Source organism: Desmodus rotundus, chromosome 6, assembly GCF_022682495.2.
Source record: "Desmodus rotundus isolate HL8 chromosome 6, HLdesRot8A.1, whole genome shotgun sequence".
NCBI classification, from domain to species: domain Eukaryota; kingdom Metazoa; phylum Chordata; class Mammalia; order Chiroptera; family Phyllostomidae; genus Desmodus; species Desmodus rotundus.
In genome coordinates, this window is record NC_071392.1 from 37,122,433 (window position 1) to 37,141,282 (window position 18,850).

General features: G+C 39.8%; 1 protein-coding gene across 1 annotated transcript in view; it reads left to right on the forward strand.

The window, feature by feature from the left end:
• Positions 1 to 654: 654 nt before the first annotated feature.
• The window catches only part of SEMA3D (semaphorin 3D), a 190,439-nt gene continuing 172,243 nt past the window's right edge, over positions 655 to 18,850 (forward strand). Inside the window, exon 1 of the mRNA XM_024557567.4 lies at positions 655 to 1,014. The gene's annotated coding sequence lies outside the window, so the exon portion shown is untranslated. The remainder of the gene's footprint in view (positions 1,015 to 18,850) is intronic.

Genomic DNA, 18,850 nt, shown 5'->3' on the forward strand with positions numbered 1-18,850 from the left:
TCCAAATTGTGTAAGTTCCAGTCTTCTGAAAATGTGGATCTACTCCTTGTCCCCATGTACTTCCAATTTTCCTATTGCATGACTAAGATGTGTACAAATCAACGAAGGAAACCTCCTAAAACAGGAATAGGTGACATTACCCTGTTGGCCTGGTATGAGGTAAAGGAGAGAGAAGATTTACATCTTTGGGTTTGTTTGTTTCCTTTACCTTGGTCTTTCCTAGATGCTATCTCCTTAATGGGGGACTGATCTCTGTCGCTCATCCCCATTCTTGCTCTTTTAGGGCTAGTGACAGTGGGCCGGGGTTTTCACATATGGACTCAGGTACTATTTTGGAGGCTTAGAATTTCTAGGACAATCTCTGTTCTGTTTCTTCTACAGGAGGTCCTTAGAGACTTTACGGTATTGCATAAACAGGTACCAAGTCTCGTGTGAGCGCGGGCTCCAACATCAGAGGTTGCTTTACAGAGCGCCCTGTCCAGAAAAAAAAACACATCTCAGAGCGACCAGAGCTACATTTAATTCACGCTGCTGACAGCTTGCGCGCGGGCAGGGATGGACTTCTGACTCTGGGGAGTACTGGCGTGCGCAGAGGGAGGGGGAGCCAAGGGCGGGGGGAGGAGATCGGAAGGGGAGAGGTAATCCCCGTAGTTTTGAGCATCCCCTTTTTAGAAAGATTGAGTCTCTCCCAGGACAGCTGCTGCGGTCACACCACAAACTTAAAAGCCGTCCTCCCGCTCGCAGCGTGCCTCTCCTCCCCAAAGCTCCAGCTGGTGCCTGGCTCTCCGCCGGTCCGGCACGGTGCTCGGGAGCCAGCAGCGCCCCCTGCCTCCCCGCCCGGCTTCTGCGGCCGCAGCCTCTGCGCTCCGCCAGGGCCGCCGGCGGCTCTGCGGCTCCGAGGAGCTCACGCCGGGGCCCCTGGTCACCACCTCACATGCCCTCAGCCTGCATCCTCTCCCTCTCTCCCTGAAGGGACATCGGGCAAAGACAGAGGGCGGGAAGCGTTCGCGGCAGGTAAGGCTGCTTTTGGGTCACCTGCTACTCCAGTGGGAGGGAGCGCTAGGGACCGCGGTGTTAAGCAGGGGTGACCGTATTTGGGGGTGGCTGTGGATCCAAAGTGAGGATGCGGAGCGGCGGGGAGACAAGGACTTGTCCTGGGAAAGAAAAAGCGCTGGGAGCAGAATGGGAGTTGGTGCGCGGGAGAACGGACGGCGAGTCTGTGCACTACGGAGCAGACGGCCTTTGCACGCCGAGCTGGAGACTGCGTGGCGGCGGGGCGAGTCCCGTCTCTCCGCTGCCCCAGCCTCCGCCGGCGGCCAGCACCGCGCAAACTTTTCCTCCCGAGGCGCGCCCAGTAACTTCTCGCCTTCCTCCTGGTTTCCTGGCCCCCTCCCTGGCCACCGAGGAAGGGAGAGCGTTTGAACGTGCCCGGTGTCTTTCACCGGCTGCAGGTTCTTTTGGAGACGCGTTGGTGGGGACTGGCTGGGGAGGACTTGACCAAGATCCTCTGAGCCCTCGCGCGCTCCTTTTCCCATTGGGCTGGGGGGAGGGAGGAGGAGACCGTGGTGATTGTTTTTGTTATGGTGCTTTTGGGGAGTGATGGACGCCTCTTCCCTTGCAAGGGAATCGCGACGCTCCGTCTGATAGAAACTTGCATCCTTCTGGACCCAGAGGGGAAAGTTGGAATGAGAGCCCAGCCCCAAAGCTGGCTGCCTAGGAAATGCCGTGGCTGCAAACGCACTTTTGCTGGAGCAGGTCAGCCCTGGGTAGCCCTCGGCTGGGCTCGATCCCGAAAGCCCCGGATTTGACTCCAGCTGGGAATGTAACCCAGTGAATTATCCCTTCTCCCCGGGTGTTCCCTCCCGGCTCCCTACCGACCCGCCCAGAGTTGACGCGTTAATTAGCTGCCCTGGCAGCGTCCGCGCCGTTTTCAACACTGGACGATTCCCCTTCATTCTTGACTTATGTTCAACCTCGTGTGTTGAATTACTCTGCTTTGGTCCCAGCGCGCGGAGGGCACTTGGCAGGAGGAGGAGACGCCACGCTCTCGCCCGCAGACTGGAACCGAGGGGACTGGACCGGAACTGCACGCCCAACAGCGGGGGCGGCTGAGGTCCCGAATTCGGTGTTACAGAGATCGGATTTAAATGGGCGAACTTTTCGAACTTTTCGCCGTTTAGACACGAGTGAAGCCGTAATTAAAAGCAAGTGCCTCTACGAGGACTCCTCTTTCTCCGCCAAACCTTTCATTCTTCCTTAGCTACTCAGTGCTGTTTGCACAAGCAAAATAAGCGCGGAGAGGGGAGGGATTTAAAATCACCCGTTTAGCAGGAAAAGGTTCTGCTCTTGACTCTGTGTGTGTGGGGGGGGGGGATCGTGGGGGAGGCAGAGGGCATGGGACCCTCCCGGGTCTGGTGCTGCTATTCTGTAACCCTGGCAACCGCCAAGGCAAGAGCGGTCAGAGCCTTCCGGGTTCTGCACGTGGAAAGAAAAATGTGAAGGGTGGGGAAGGGAGAGAGCCGCATGTCATCACTCCAGTGATGCCTTGCTTCTCCCGCTTCTCCCAGGCCAGACAGCAAGGACAATGAGTCGGAAGGGTTGGGTTTGGAATACAGCAGCCCCAGGCGGGAATTGCTGTAACTCTCTCCAGCTTTGGAATCACTGAGGTGCAGCTCAAGCTGGTCCGAGGAGCCATCACTGACAAAGTGATGGTCCCGGTCGGGGAGATGGGAACAGACCTTGGCCCTTGGAAGAGAAAGGCCAGGAAATACAGGAAGGTGATGTGGGAAGAGATAAGAACGGGGTCAAGAGGTAACTGAGAGACAATAAAACAGCTCTGATCTGGACTGGCAACATTTCAAATGGAACTTGCCCATTTATGGAATGGAAAATTAGTGGAGAAGGAAAGGGACATTTATCAAGCACTTACTGCATCTCAGGTGCTTTGTATATTATCATGATTATTACTTCTACCAAAACTACAAAAGGTGTCATTATTCATTCTCTCTCTCTCTCTTTCTCTCGCATGAAAAAAAAAGCAGAGCCCTGGCTAGTGTGGCTCAATGGATTGACTGCCTGCCTGCTAACCAAAGGGTCACTGGTTCCATTCCCATTCAGGGCACATGCCTGGGTTGAGGGCCAGGTCCCCAGTAGGGGGTATGTGAGAGGTAACCAGACATTGATGTCTGTCTCCCTCTCTTTCTCCCTCCCCTTCTCTAAAAATAAATAAATAAAATATTTAAAGATTAAAAAAAAGAAAAAGAAAACAAGCAGATACAGGGTTGGAAATGGGTGATGCCCCATTTTGGCTCTTTGAATCTTAAAGAATCATAATTATTAAAAATGATGTTGTTGGTTAGGGGAATAGACAAAGCAGTTATTCTCATTTTAGAGATAAGAACAATGAGATGTAAAGGTGTTAATTGATGTGTCCAAATATAAGCTAGTAGGGGGCTGAGCTGAGTCTGGAACTGTTTTCAGGCATCTTTCCAGGACCCCACTTAAAAGAAGGACCTTTCTAAGATCAATTTGCCTTTGTATCTGTATATTATAATTTACGAGGGAAGAACATCCGAGTAATGCATTAAACGGAGTCCATGGTTGAAGATTTATGTAGAGGCCACATCAAGTCTGCAGGCCAAGAATCATATATACATGATACTTCTAATCTATATTTATCCAGATCTTATTGTAGCTCATATGAATTATTAGTGGCTTTAATAATGTTTGTAAAGGATAATTAAAAAATACATATTTTGTCAAGTAGTAACCCCATGTTCATGCTGAGAACGTTTCCTGAGATGAATGAAGTTTTCTTTGGTCTATTTATTGCCTTCATGACTTGAGTACCTAAAACCTTACTTCATATTTCAGCACCGTTGGTTCATCTTTGTTAACAGTCTGTTACCAATGCACTTAGGGGGAGCAATGGTTTGACTTCTGTTACCTTCCTTTCTGAGAAAAATGTCTGGCAATGCAAAATGTCTTGGAATTATCAGGAAGCTATTATCGACACAGAAGGAAGTAAAAGTAAACAAGAGAGAAATAATTATGTGGTTTTTCTTTTGCCTTCTTGCATAATTGCCTTCATAGGTATGTCTTAGTTAATTAATTTGCTTTGTATTTTTGCATGGGAAAAATGCACAAAGATAAACTGAATTTTTAATCTATTTGTGTGGAGGGGCTGGTGAGGTTGGGAGTGAGAATTATTTTTGGTGTCAAGGAAGGTCTAGAATGTAAACAATTATGAAGGCAGAGGAAGTACATGTAGTATTTCCAATGACAGACTAACATGTCAACTACATGTTTGAACTTGTCATTGAGCTAAATTACTCTGAATTCTTTTCCTAAACTAGAAAAGTATACTGTTTGGGGTAGGAATGAAATTGAGGTAGGAAGCTTCATGGTGCCCATTTCTCATCCTTCATACTGTATTTGTACTCCATTGCACGGGCATTTGTTAACTATTAAGAGGTTTATCACAGACCTCAGGCTTAAAGTGTCTCTGAAGATGTCTTCTGGAATTGGCAGGTATTTCTGGGGCCTGGTATTTGTTTACTGCTTGTATAAAGTTACTAGATTGTCACCACATTTTTATGAAGAACTTGGACTATCAACTTCATAGTCTCAAGGGGAAAACATTCCCGTTGTGCTGGTTTAATGATCATTAATTAGGATATCTTCAGATTAGTTGTTTTAGCTTCATTATTTGGGAAAAACAAATGTGACTGAATTTTACTGTTCTCTGTGGAATTATAAAGCTTTGAAGATGCATGTTCCTTGGGAAGCATTCTTGTCAATTAATAAATGATTTATCTCATAAACAAGAGTAACCATAGCTCTATTTTGAAAAGTTATTATTCTTTCCATAAATACTTGGAGCTATATAGACTACAAAAGTGAAGTGATAAGTATTTCAACATACTTGTTGAAATAACATACTTCTTGAAAGGAAAAAGAGATATTCACGTTTAAAATAAGCAGTTATAACAATAATAATAGCAATGCAACACCTTTTAAATTATTTTGAAATTTAAGTATTGATGTTACACTTCAATTATTAAACATGAATAAATACAAATTATTAAGAACAGATGAATAGTTAAATGCTTCCCAAAACTAGAATTTATAATGAAGTATACCATTCACACTTAGATTTGAAATGATTTTGCTGATTTTAATCTACATCAATATTTGATCCTTTATCTCCATGTTAATATTTAATAATGCCTAATAGTCATAAATCAGGATATCATTAACCAGCTTGTTAATCTTCCACTGTAAATTTAGATTCTTTGCTCATTTTTTTTGCAAAGCTCAATAAGCTACTCGTATTACCCTTCCATAGACATGTATAAAATATACCAAAACTAAGTGACCAAGGGAGTGTAGATATGCCTGCGTGTTCCTGAATCCATCTGCCCTTTAAAGATGTGGCGTCCTCTGCTTCAGAAACTGGGGCTTACTTTCTGCCCCTCGTTTTTTCTCAGGGCTTTTAACATAACTTCAACCGTTATGTTTTTAAGCTGGTGGTTAATAGTATTTTGGTTAGTGAGGTTTACTAGCAAATCACAAGAAAATGGGAATATTTGCTATGTTTTTCTAATTAAACATAGTTAAGAATCATTAAGTGAGACTATTACTACTGAGAGCACAGTAAGTAAAATAAGAAAAAAGTCTAAATTATTGAACATCTTAAAAAAACTATAGTACTATTGCTTTCATGAGAAATATAATGATATGGGTATATGAAGGTGACATCATTAATCTATCACCAGATAAATGTTCAATTTGTTTTTCCTGTATTAGTTACTCATCTTACTAAGTCTTGTACTTACCTAATATCTTGCATATCTTAAATAGCTTTTAAGGATTACGATGCCGTATTTATTCTAGAAATGAACTTATATAATAAGCTGTACCTAATAACTGAGATACATTTATTATCAGTGTGTATGACTGCTTAAAAACGATGTCCAGAAAAATAGATACCATCTTAATTTCCTTAAATAGGCCAATAGGAACCTTTCTTTTCAAATATTGAGAGTTGGGCCCATGCCTAATGATGTAATAATCTCAAATTATGTCTGAATAATCTGGTTTTCTTTGATGAGATGTATAAACTCAGTGTTAGGCTTTTACTCCCCCTTGTTGTCTTTTATCTTTATTGTAAAGACCAGTCCATACATGTGAAATTAAGGCATTCTTGGGTTTTAGTATCTGTGGTTATTGCTTTTAGAGAAATATTTGCTCTTCATATCTGAAGTGATTGTTCTATGAAAGTAAGAAGTGTCTCCTAAGGTGAAAATGAACAATATTCGTATTTGGAGGAACACTTTCAATTTTGAAATATAACACATCGTTTCAAAAATAAATATTTGGAATACTCAGAATTCTGAGTTTTCTTACAATACTAAATACTAGACCAATAGAAGTTAATACTAATTTGAGTTTTCTTATCGGAATGGGTTGTGTATATTTTTTTGTAGCTCTCTCATTATTGCACTAATAATTTTCATTATAGATATAATTCATGATAATCACTGAAAACTAGAAATACAGATAAGTGCAAAATAGGGAAGTATTAGTAAAGTTTTATTCATAAATTCACTACATACAAAGATATATGTTAATTCTTAATTACACATGAAATTCATTTAAAAAATGAATTTTATATGTGACACCTAATGCCTAGATCTCTGTTTCTAATACCAAACCAGGGATCTTTGGAGAAATGGCTGACTCTAGGACTGGGGCAGGAACTATCCAAGGTGATCCTGGATCAGCTTGTAGTGCCAAAACACCTGTGCTCAAAACACCTGTGCACAAACACCACCGTCACCACAGGCACACAATGATAGAGGCGTATCAGAGACCCAGCAATTAACTTACAGAACTCCCTGACCCAAGCAGGAACAATTTAAACAACAAAAATAGTATTGATTATGATCCAAAGTTTAAAATAAATGTATATGAGACCATGAAAATATAAATACATGGGGGAAAAAAAGACAAATTTCCCATGCAGTTGAATTTAAAATAGTATGTAGTTACTCTGTCCTCAAGGAAGAGGAGCATAACTTTCTACTTCTGGTATGTGAGTTGAGCGTGGTTACTTCCTCCAAAATGTACAGCGTGGAAAGACGGGGCGGGAGTCCTTTACAGTGAATAAGCCTGTGAAGCACTAGCTCAGCCAGATGGTGGAAGTCAACATCAAAAGCTGTGAAGCAGGTTGATAGTATGTGCACTTGAGATGATGGGATGAAAATGACACTTTATTTCTGCAATCTTTCTCATAAAACTCTTAACTCCAATAACTAAGAGAAAAGTATCAGACAAATTCCAATACAGGGGACTCCGTAACATACTTGCCCATTACTCCACAAACCTGTCAAGATCATCAAAACCAAGGAAAGTCTGAGATACTATCAGAGGCAAGTGGAAGGCAAAGAAACACAAGTAAATGTAATGTGGCATCCTGGATGGGATCCATGGAAGGAAAAAGAACATTAGATAAACACCAGAGAAATCAGAATAAACTACATACTGTAGTTTAAAATATATCAGTATTGTTCTATAATGGTAGCAAATGTCCATACTAATATAAGATATAAAAATAATAAGAGAAACTAGGTGTGGAGAGTAGGGGAACTCTGTACTATCTACTCAATGTCCTGAAAAATAAAGTGTATATTTAAAAATTAGATTTCAAAACATCGAGATTAATCATGGTGAAAAATTACATAAAAGGTGAATATTTCTCTGGTCAGCAAGATTAGTATCATTCAGTTAAATGCTTACTTTAAGGGGTGACCCCAAATATCCCAGAATTTATTTATAAAAAATTGTGTATTTATTCTTACATGTTTAAAGTTGAGTCATCTTCAAAGAACTCTCCATTTGATGCAATACACCTATCGAGATGGTTTTTCCACTACTCAGAATAGTTTTGGAACTCATCGATTTTGATGCCTGTTAGTGTTGCTTCTATTTTTTGTTTCACCTCTCACATCAGCAAAACGTTTTGCTTTGAGGACTTTTTTCATCCAAGGAAACCAAAAAAGTCACTTGGGGTGAGACCAGGTGAGTAGGGAAGGTGGGGAATGGGAGTCATGCTCTTTTTGTTCAAAAACTGCTGAACACTCATCATGGCGTGGGTGGGTGTGCTCGTAAATCACTCATCATGAAATGGGGAAAGGCGTTGTGTCTTAAAAAAAAAAAAAATCACTAAAGCCAAACACAGCCTCTCACAACAATGCCAGCTGGTACACTTATACAGATGGATTCTTAGAACACTCACCTAGTGGGGGAAGCCTGTACTACAAGGTTTCCCACCCTCCAGAAGATAATTCTGACTTCTTTTGGGTCCCCCCTCATATTACCCTAGTTCAAGGTACTACTATTTTGCCATCTTTATACTGTTGATGCTAAATGTAATTAGGTATTATCATAATAAACTCATATTTTTAGTGACCTGTTCTCATAATTACTTATTTTTCTAAATGTATTATTTGGATTGCTAAAAATTTCCAGGTCACCATTATTATAGGTACTCGTGCAAAGGAAGCTATATGTTAGTCATGTCCTATAAATCAATCTTAAATATTAAAAGAGAAGGCAACATTTTTTTCTACTTCTTTCTTTGCTATTTTATTAATATTGACAAGATCTAACATCAGTACCAGATGTCTTCATGTATAGATGTTGATTATGCTTCCAAAATGTTTGCCAAAATGGCTTGGTGACTGTTTATTCTTTTCCCCCCTCTTTGAATCTCAAGGAATCTACTACAATAAGTATGTTAAAGATTATTTCCTATCATATATATGTATCATACACATATCATTGTTACTTTGAATATTCAGTTTACCTAGTAGTCCTCTACCTTCCCCCAAATTTCTAGAAGCTGTATGTTAGAGCCAAAGTAGGATGGGCAGGAGTTAAAGGCTGCCCTTTTTCTTTCTACCTATTTTATGTTTTCTAAAAGCTTTCCTTCACTCTATACAGATACTCCCTTTCTCTGTGTGTACATATGTATGTAAGTATATACAAACCAACTTTTAAATTGTTGCGTATTTTTTAAAACTTTGAGCTTTACTCTCTTTTAGTAAGCTTTTCTTACAATTGGACCAAAAGTCTTATCATTTCACCTTTTTTATCTAAACTCATACATTCTGATGTCTTATTTTTCATTGTTACCTAACATATATAATTATTTAACAGTTACCTAATTCTATACTTTGCAGTTAACTACAGTTTCTGCTGAATTTGTGTTTGACTGTGGCAATTTCCAAGAAATTGAGGCATACATTTTTTTCTTTCAGTTTTTATTTTGTAGAGTCACAGAATAAAACATCTCAAGGACTTGTTCAGGAAAATTATAGAACCTGATCCCAGAACGTGTGACTAAAAGGCTTCTTTCTGGTGATGACCCACTGAATTTCCTGAAACCATGACAATGTCTGAAAAAGACTCAGATCAGCATGACTCATATGCTCTGGACTCTCACTGGAATCTTAGATTCTGGGTTTTCTTTTTTGTTACACAAAAGAATTTAATAACTTTCTTTTTTAAACAGAGATTGTGTCTATTTAATTAACTCAATCAAAAAGAGGGATGAAAAAAATAGGATATTCTGACCAAAACCTTTTAAAGCGTATACCTAGCTTGTATAACAGAGATATGTACAATGAACACGTTTGCATTTTTTTCTTCCTGTCAATAAAATTTTAATTACTCCTGTTTTATGTCCTGTTAATATATTTTGAAGTAATTGATGGCTAGCGAATTCATAATTATAACTACAGTGATTTTAAAAATATCTTTGTAAATGAAAATAATCATTTCAAGTCTTATCAATTTTGAGTTTTAACTTTCCACATTAGAGGAAAAATTCTTTAAATAGTAGCATAATTGTGTATTTGTTAACTTTACCCTCAATCATTATTTTGATTAAAATTTCACTCTTTTGGCCACAGTAGCTTCCATCTTATATTTTCAGTTTATATCTGGTCTCATTAGTGTGTTTTTTAAAGTTGCTCCTAAGCAGGTTGGTAGAAGGTTAAGTAACCAGACTATTCTGTTTGCAAAAGTATTTGCATGATGAAATAGTGTAAGATGAGTTATTTGTAATTTTAAAATGGGAAGATAATACGAATCAAGATTATCGCATCAACTTTTGAAGTTAACATTTGTATCATCTGTGAAGTGGCTGTTCAAAAGCATTTCTACAGGATATACCGATGAGAGAATAACATTTCCCTTTCTTTGGCTTGATTCACATTTCCCGGAGCTGTGGGGATTGTTGTCTCAGACTACGCTGTGATGAGGTCTGGCAGGAGCGCTCATTGTGCAGGTTTTAGAAAGGGCAAGGTTTTGGCAGGAAGAGCTTGCACAGGGAAGGAATGCTGTGCTCACACATGTGCACTCAATAAACCCTTCGGAAAGCTCGGGCTAGGATGCTACAGATGCCCCTCTCCATCCTCCCCGGCTCTGCATGGAGATTGTTTAGAAACCCTCTTTTTCATGTGTTCCTGTCACATGGGCCTTTTCATATTCCAGGAGATGATCCTTCTGATTCATATATCAAAAGTTATTAGAGTCCGGTGAGTAGTCATTTCATATCCTGTGCACTTTCACTTGAGATTTATTAAAAATAACAATTACATTGAGATCTGCGTTCTCCTAGTATTTGTCAGTCACACAATCATCATCTGCACAACAGCCAACAGTCATCCCTTTTATATATTTGTAACTCTTGGTTATTTCTGATAATCAAATAAAGTTAGAGGTTCCCCTTTTTCCTTTACTTATGTATATAAGCAGTGTTGGAAAGTGTTTTTCTTTAAGTAGATAATGTATTAGGATAAAAAAAAAAAGTCTTGTAAATTCCTCAAATTGATAAAAATTACAAACTGGTGTCAACCACGTGGGCCAACGATCTCTGCATTCTTTCCTCATGGGGCATCATTGGACTGTGCTGGCTTCTCTTTCATTTGGAATAGTTTTGACTTTCATTTCCACCTCCTTCTCTGGCCCTCAAATGATGCCCACTCCGCATTCCAGCCTCACATACCTTCACTAAATCCTGCTTCGAAAAGTGCTTTTCATGCAGTCTTTCCACCTGTCCTTAATATCTTCTACAGCTAATAACTTATTCTCTCTTCTAGTATCACAAGGCTAAGGTTCTAAAGAATAAGGACCACATGGTTGTTACTTCCACATCATCCTCCATGTTCTCATGGCATATGACCAAGTGTTGTACATAATAAATATGCAGTCTCTAGTGCTTTAACTGAAATTAATCCATTCAGACTCCATTGCCTCTGTTTTTTCCTCCTGCGACTACTTTGGATATGTATTTTATCATGAGATTTATTTCACGCATTTATTCACCATAACGGTTATTTCACACATATTCATATTACTCCTGATGGCTTTCTATCTCTCATTCCCTTTTCATCTTTTATTTAATTTAGGAAGTATTTATAGAGTGCCTGTGATGTGCTGTCCTCTCTCCCAGGTCCCACTGATTTTACCACATCATCACCACACCTGTGTGTTAGTCCTCATTGCTCGATACCCTATAAGGAGGTCACTGTGGTAACTGAAAGTCTTAGAGTCTCTGATTTGCTTAACTTTAAGCTGGGCCTTAAAGTGTGGGAGGGAACATGGTGCAATGCTAAGACTATGAAAGCAGACAGACAGCCCAGGTTCAGATCCTGGCTCTGTCACCTCTTTGCTGTGTGATTGAGACAAATGACTTGACCTTTCTGCATCGGTTTCCCATAGAATAACTGGGGGGTTTCATGGGAGTCCTAACCTCACAGGGTTATTGTGAGGAATGCATGGGTTAGCATAGGAAAGGCCTGCCATGTGGCATGTTACAGCACCTGTGTGAGTTCATCTTTGTGCACATATTGTGCACAGATTATTGCACAAAGATCAGATTCTCAGGCCACCTGTGCACTGCTCTGTGGCCTCCTTGATTTTTATATGCTGAGTTCCGTTCACCTCAGTCAAAGGACTGTCCTTTGGTGACCTCCCTCAGTCACGTTCTTGGATAAGAGAATGCCATTTTAGAATTGACTGTTAACCACATCCTTCTTTTACACACAAGTGTGTTTAAAGAGACATAGTTTTGGGAACACTATCACAGACCATGAAATAGTGATGTAAAGGAGAATCAGTGTCAAGGAACCCTTCAGTGCTAGTTATGGAGGCTAAACATCAAGTAATACAATTCTTAGGTGCCACATCTAACTTTCCTGCCATATTTCTTGGCATCCCACCATTCCTCTTTACCTGTCTGCTCTTGGGCTTGTAACATTGCATGTTTACTTGCTGAAGCGCCCCATCCCCACGTAAGCAGTACGGATTTGTTCAGCAGCTCCCCAGCCCTGTCCCCCAGTGCACAGATACTTTTTATCATTCCAGCATGGGCCTGCTGTCATTTGGACCCTCACGCCTGCCGCTGACTTCCGCTGTTAAGTCACTATCTTGTCCCTGTAACTCTCATAACCAGGTATTGCCCTTGGCACCTCTCATCAATTCTCTGACTATTCTTTGGTTTCAGAATATTCTATTTCAGTTCCCTTTATAAGAAAACGTAGGGAAATGAGTGACCTAATTCACTGTTCACCACTTGAGGATCTGGAAATATTCCCAGAAACATTCTTCTATAGTACAGTCTCACGGCCAGGGACTAGACTTTATCTAGACAGTTTACCAGTGCTGAACTTTTCCTACTGGAGCTCTTCAGCTGCGGAGAGAGCCAGGATTCCTTACTCCTTGAATTTGGGCTTCAGGGGATCTTGTAGAAACCTGCAGTACAGAACTTATGTAATCAAGTTGGCTAAAGGAAGCTAAGCCCTCATCTCTCAAGGAGGAAATTTAGGATGAGCCCAGAGATAAATGAGAAACTGCTGCTTCTAGGTGTGAGCAATCTAACTCGAGAAGAGCATCGTTGTCCCCTGCTGCCTCATCTGCTTGGCAGCGCTCCAGACTATAACTAATGGAAGCAGCAAGTGTGCTAGATTATTGAACTTAAAGGTCACTTCAGCTTCTGAGCAAGTGGAAGTGAAACTGAACAAAGTTCTAATTATTTAACGAGAAATATTTTTCTAATGCCTTTCTTGGTGTTATTTCAGAGTATTTTATTCCCATAATTGTTACCTTTGCATATGAATTTTCATCAATATACCTTGTATTAATCATAATTTATAAACGTTTTCTTATGGTTGCAAGTAAATAGATGTAAATTGATGTCACATTTACCTTTTCATATGCAAAAAAAGATAAAATGTAAATATTTAATATATAAAATATAGTTATGTATATATATATACCTTCAGTATGTTGCAAAATTCTTAAGGCTAATTTTGTTAGAGCAAATCAATAGAAGAAAAACAGTTTTAAAGACTAGAACCAAGAGTCAATTTAGTTAGTTTTGTTTTCATAAATTCACTATAATTCCTATCAGTCTTTTATTACCTTAGTGAGTAAATATTTGCAAATCTGCTGGCTTCTCTCTTGATGGTAATTTAAGTAAAAGAGATCATTTACATTACTTTTCTCACCAGTTTGCTGGAGTTCTTGTTCGAAGTCCGCAGCCCGGGACTGAAGGCAGGCAGGCAAGGTGGAAACACACGGGGCCGGTCCCGCAGGCCCTTGTTTTTGCCCCTCTGTGATTCCTGGGTTGGATCTGACTGCTCCTTGCCGAGCTGTCACCGCTTCCCCTGCCTTGTCCTTCCGCTGTTGCACTTTGCCCCCAGTTCTGTTCTTTTCCCTCCACGGACATTCCTCGCTGATCCATTCCTTTCTGTGTTTCAGTTCTTATTTAGGTGGGAAAGGCAGATACATTGTTACCCCCGACCTCTCTCCTGGTCTTGATCACTCTGCCAGTGTTTTTTCCCAGTAGTTTAAGACAACTTATCATCCACTTAACAAGCAGTTTAAGGGGAAAAAAGAAATTTTATTTTACCCCTCCAGGTTCTTTTGGCTGATCAAATAATTAGATCAGCATGAGACAGATTAACCAGACAAAATAACCCAATTTAATAACACACATGCATATGGGAACCCCACATACATGAGAGGTTCAGAGACAGAACGTTAAAATTAGGTATATATGGCATCCCGAGCCGAGAAATTGGGTAAGAGCCTGGGGCTTCATAAAGGAAGAGGGCAATTCACAGATGGTAAGAGGAGCCAATGTTCAGTAATTAGAGGTTTGCCTAGCAACATAGATAGGTTGTAAAAGTTTTTTCTGGTCATAACTCGTTGTGGGCAAGTCTCTCCATCCCCCCCTTTTAAACTTTTTGAGGTAGAGATAAGAATTTTTCTTGAGCTCACAGGATCTCTATTTCTTCAGCCCCCAAATAAGCCACATGCCCAAGTAGTACATCCTTCGTTATTAGGATCTCATCATATGGTTGTGATTTTTCTGTACACACACAGGTGTTTACACTCTAATGGGGTGGAATTGAAGTGCACTTTGAAGTCAGAATTTATTATGTGGGAAAATTTGGTAAGTTCTCTAACTCTGTCAACTTTGGTATAATATACTCATATAGTGAAGTGGAGTGAATGACAACTTTAAGTACAGAATGTATTTTATTTATGCATTCATTCACTTATTTATTTATTTATAGAGAGGGGAAGGGAGGGAGAAAAAAAGGGAGAGAAACATCAATGTGCAGTTGCTGTTTGCAACCCCCCCCCGCCCCCCCCCCCCCCCCCCCCCCCCCCGCCACTGGGGACCTGGCCTGCAACCCAGGCCTGTGCACTGACTGAGTATCAAACTAGCGACCCTTTGGTTCTCAGGCTGGTACTCTATCCACTGAGCCATACCAGCCAGGCATTTCTCCCAGTGCCTGATACCATTGTTATTAATAAGTAAACACTAAGTATTGATTTCTTCTCACCAGTGCACATTAAGTATGTTGTATTGGTTGTGAAGGCCTTAAAATGCCAAGCCTCAGACTGGATTATATTCCACAGGCGATCGGGAGCCAATAAAAGTTTCAGGAAGACAAACCTAGGAATAATTTTCAAGGAGACCAATTAAGAAATTCTTCCTAGATGTAATAATGGCTGGACTAACACAACGGTGATGAAAATTGAATTTAAGGGTACCAGAGCAATACAAAGCTTTTATATCAGACTTTTACTATTTATGTGTGTATTTCCTGATTTTGCCTAGTTATTTTTTCACAGCATTGTTATTATTATGGGAGTTTTGCACTTTACCTGACATACAACTGTTTTATCTTCCTCTCGGAGCCTAGATATGTTTACCTTCAAACATTCTTGTTGACGGTATACTTTTTGAAAGGGATATACATTGTTTCCAGAATTCACAATGAAACAAGTAATATCTTCCCACATACAAGGTCTCAGGCAGGACTTGATTCCAGCAGGATATAGAACACCTCATGAATTTTTTCCTGTTAAAGGAAGTTGAATATTTCAGGTTACCAAAATAATCTTTAGATACAGAGGATGGAGAGTAGGAATAGACAACAACTTTGAGGCGGATGTCAGGTAGAAGCCGGTGACAATCTTAGGTACATGTTTGTGAAATAAAACAGTGAATCCTTATTCTTGTTGTCATATATGTTTAACATTTGTGTTGCTCCCGCTGTTCATCCTGAATAGAGTTCCTTACTTAAAAAATTTTTTCTTGGTATCTTGTCCATTTTTCAAAAGGTAATTCAAATTTGACTTTCATCAGGATAACACTGAGAAAACATAAATAAGTTCAGTAACTTATTTTCACTGTTACGTACATTAACATTTTATAATAAATCACTTTAATTTATAAATCTTTTATATGGATATTTCTCTATATATCCATATCCATATCTACATATATTTCTATATATCTGCATCTATATCTAATCTATCTCCATCTCTATCTCCATATGTCTCCATCTCCATCTCTATCTGTATCTCTATCTGTATCCCCATCTCCATCTCTATCTCCATCTCTGTCCCCATCTCCATCTCTATCTGTATCTCTATCTGTATCTCCATCTCCATCTCTATCTCCATCTCTGTCTCCATCTCCATCTCCATCTCTATCTATATCCCTAACAAACTTCCAGCTCCTTAAGGTAGAGACATGTGCCCACATCTTCAATTCATTCTCCTTGACACCTATGATAACAATCTGTCTTTGCCGATTTGTAATTGCAAATGAAAAAACATAGAGGCATAAGAGTCGAAAATAAGATCCTGAGTTATATGTACCATTAGAAAAATATTTTGTTTAAATTAATAATGGACTAGATACTTCAGCTATTCTTTTTCTGTTTTAGTTAGAATCAGAAAATCGTAGAATGATTTTCCCTCTGCCAGTCAAAGGCATCTAAAATAAGCCTTATAGATAGCAGTCATTATTTAATGAAAAAATGTTACCACGCTAGGATGAACATTTTATAGCCTTCCATACCGTTCCGTTAATGAGCTGGGAAAATACTCCAAGTACTCTGTTTTTCTACCTTGCTATCAGTTCATTTAGACTTCAGGTTATCTTCATTCAAAAGAATGTTGAGAACAAAAAATACATTGTGAAAGCAGCAGACAACCTGTTTGTGTTCAGAAAGTAGTATTCCTAAAGTTTAATTTTATATATAAAGTTTATATATATAAAGTTTAATTCTAAAATATTGAAGTTGTACGTCTCCAATACAGAATTTTGGGATTTTGCCAACATGGTGTACTCTGTTAAAAATTTAACAGAACTAGTAAGGTTTCTTGTTTGTTTCCTTCTCTTTTTTTTGTTTTGTTTATTTCCAGCCTTGGAAATAATCATTATGTAAGCCTGATAAATTATTAGTCTCAGGATGTCTATTTGGAAATACTTCTAATTAAGAAATAATAAATAGTAAAATAATTTTTATCTAGTTTGTCTCATAGACTCATGATATTTCAGAATAAAAAAAAACTCCCTGAAAGAATGTGTAGTCTAATTTCTTTTAAATTTTACACAGACGATGGAGGATGAAGTAATGCGAATTCTCTCTCCTCTCCTTTGTTACCACTCCCTGTTCTTCCTTTCCTCCCTCTCTCCTCTACTTCCTTCCTTAAACATGAAAGAACATGTATATTCTAAGATGGGTGCTGACTGAAGAATGGCCCCACACTTGAGTAATTTATGATTTGTGTCTGTAAGATGCTACCTGTAGTGTGTTCAGAGGCACGCATCTGAATAATCACAATGCTGAGATTATAACTGAAGTCTCTTTGCTCCTAGAAGGACAAAAATCCTGCTTCTTATTGATGAGGACACCAGCAAGAAAGATTCGTTTGATCTGATCCCCGGGAAAGAATTTGTCCTCTGAGATGAACTTGCCATGGTCAAGCGAGAGCCCACATTTTATAAGTAATAGTTGCCTAGCGGACTTGCCGCCAGAGGCTTCTTAGATACTCTGTATATGAGGACGGACCTCAGACTGAACTCCCAGCTTCCTTCACTGTGCCCTGCTTATTTATGCTGTCTGGGTCAAACACTACAGGGAAGCCCTGGTTTCCTCTTTCTGCCAAAGGACTGAGCCCTACCTTGCACAATCAGAACAGTTTGGGTTCCTCATTTACATAAAAATGACCTAAGTGATAACCTGATGGGAAGCTTGCTATTGCTATAAAAGACGGCCTCTCCTTTGTCTCTGTGGAACACAGTTTAGGTTGCTACCTGAATCTGTGTCTCCCCGGCTGCAGTTCCTTCTTTTCTCAAAGATGCTTTTAATTTTTTTATTACAGTCAAGTTAATTTTGGTTTACACTGATGTCAGCAGATTATTTAGAGAATAAATCTACTGTGTTCTACCAGAATTGTTGACACTTAGATCCAGGTAAGGTGACAACTACTAATGACATCATGATGACCATTTTTGAAAGAAAAAATTGATTTTTTTATCTTATAACCAAATCTCTATTCTGCTTATAATCACCAAAGCTATATAGCTGCCCTGTGATACGGGCTTTACCTAGCTGGTATGGATGGGGAGAGACACCTGAGTTAAGAGGCTCCCTCCCCTTCCTTGATTCTTGTATTGCTGGCAAGAGAATAATTCAATCCAGAGACAAACACGTATAGTGGAAATGACACAGCAAGTTTATTTATAAAACGCACACAAACACAAAGCTGCGAGCAGGCACCCAGCTAGTCTGAATGCCCCACATATAGAGGAAAGTTAGTTGTTAGTAAGTTTGTTAGTGAGTTAGTGAGTTTGTTCTATACACTTGAGCTGAGGCTACAAGTGGGTACTTACTAATCTAATTATGCCGATGGTTGGGGTTCAGGGGTTCTATACTCAGCTGGCTTCTAGGTTCCCACTCCTTTCCAATAATGTACAGCTACAAAGGCCTTCTTTCTCAGTTAGTAAAGGCTCTTTGTCTTAGTGAAATTGTTACACAGGCTCCCTTTCCCAGCATAGGCTCCCTCTTCCTCCTGTACAATTCCCACCTGTGATGTTCAGAACACCCAGCAATCTTAGTGAGATTGTTACAGAAGCCCCTTTTCTCAGCAATCTGAAGGACTCTTCCTCCTCCTGTGCTGTTGTGCGATGCTCGGGACACCTGGCCATCTGATCAAACCGAGCCCAGGACTGCTGAGTAAATTGGTGAGACATGTCTTCCTTTTGCTTTTAGCCTCCTGCATTAAGTTCTTTGTTAGGTTGTAACGGTGGAGACCCTGCCTTTCCCCCCTCTGGCCCCTCATTCCTTGCTACTACCTAGCATATCTATTTTTCATTATAGAAAGAGTACCTCTACAAATGTGTACCTTTTATTAATACTTCATAATTTTCTATCTATCTATTTGCATACACATACTCTTATATATGTAT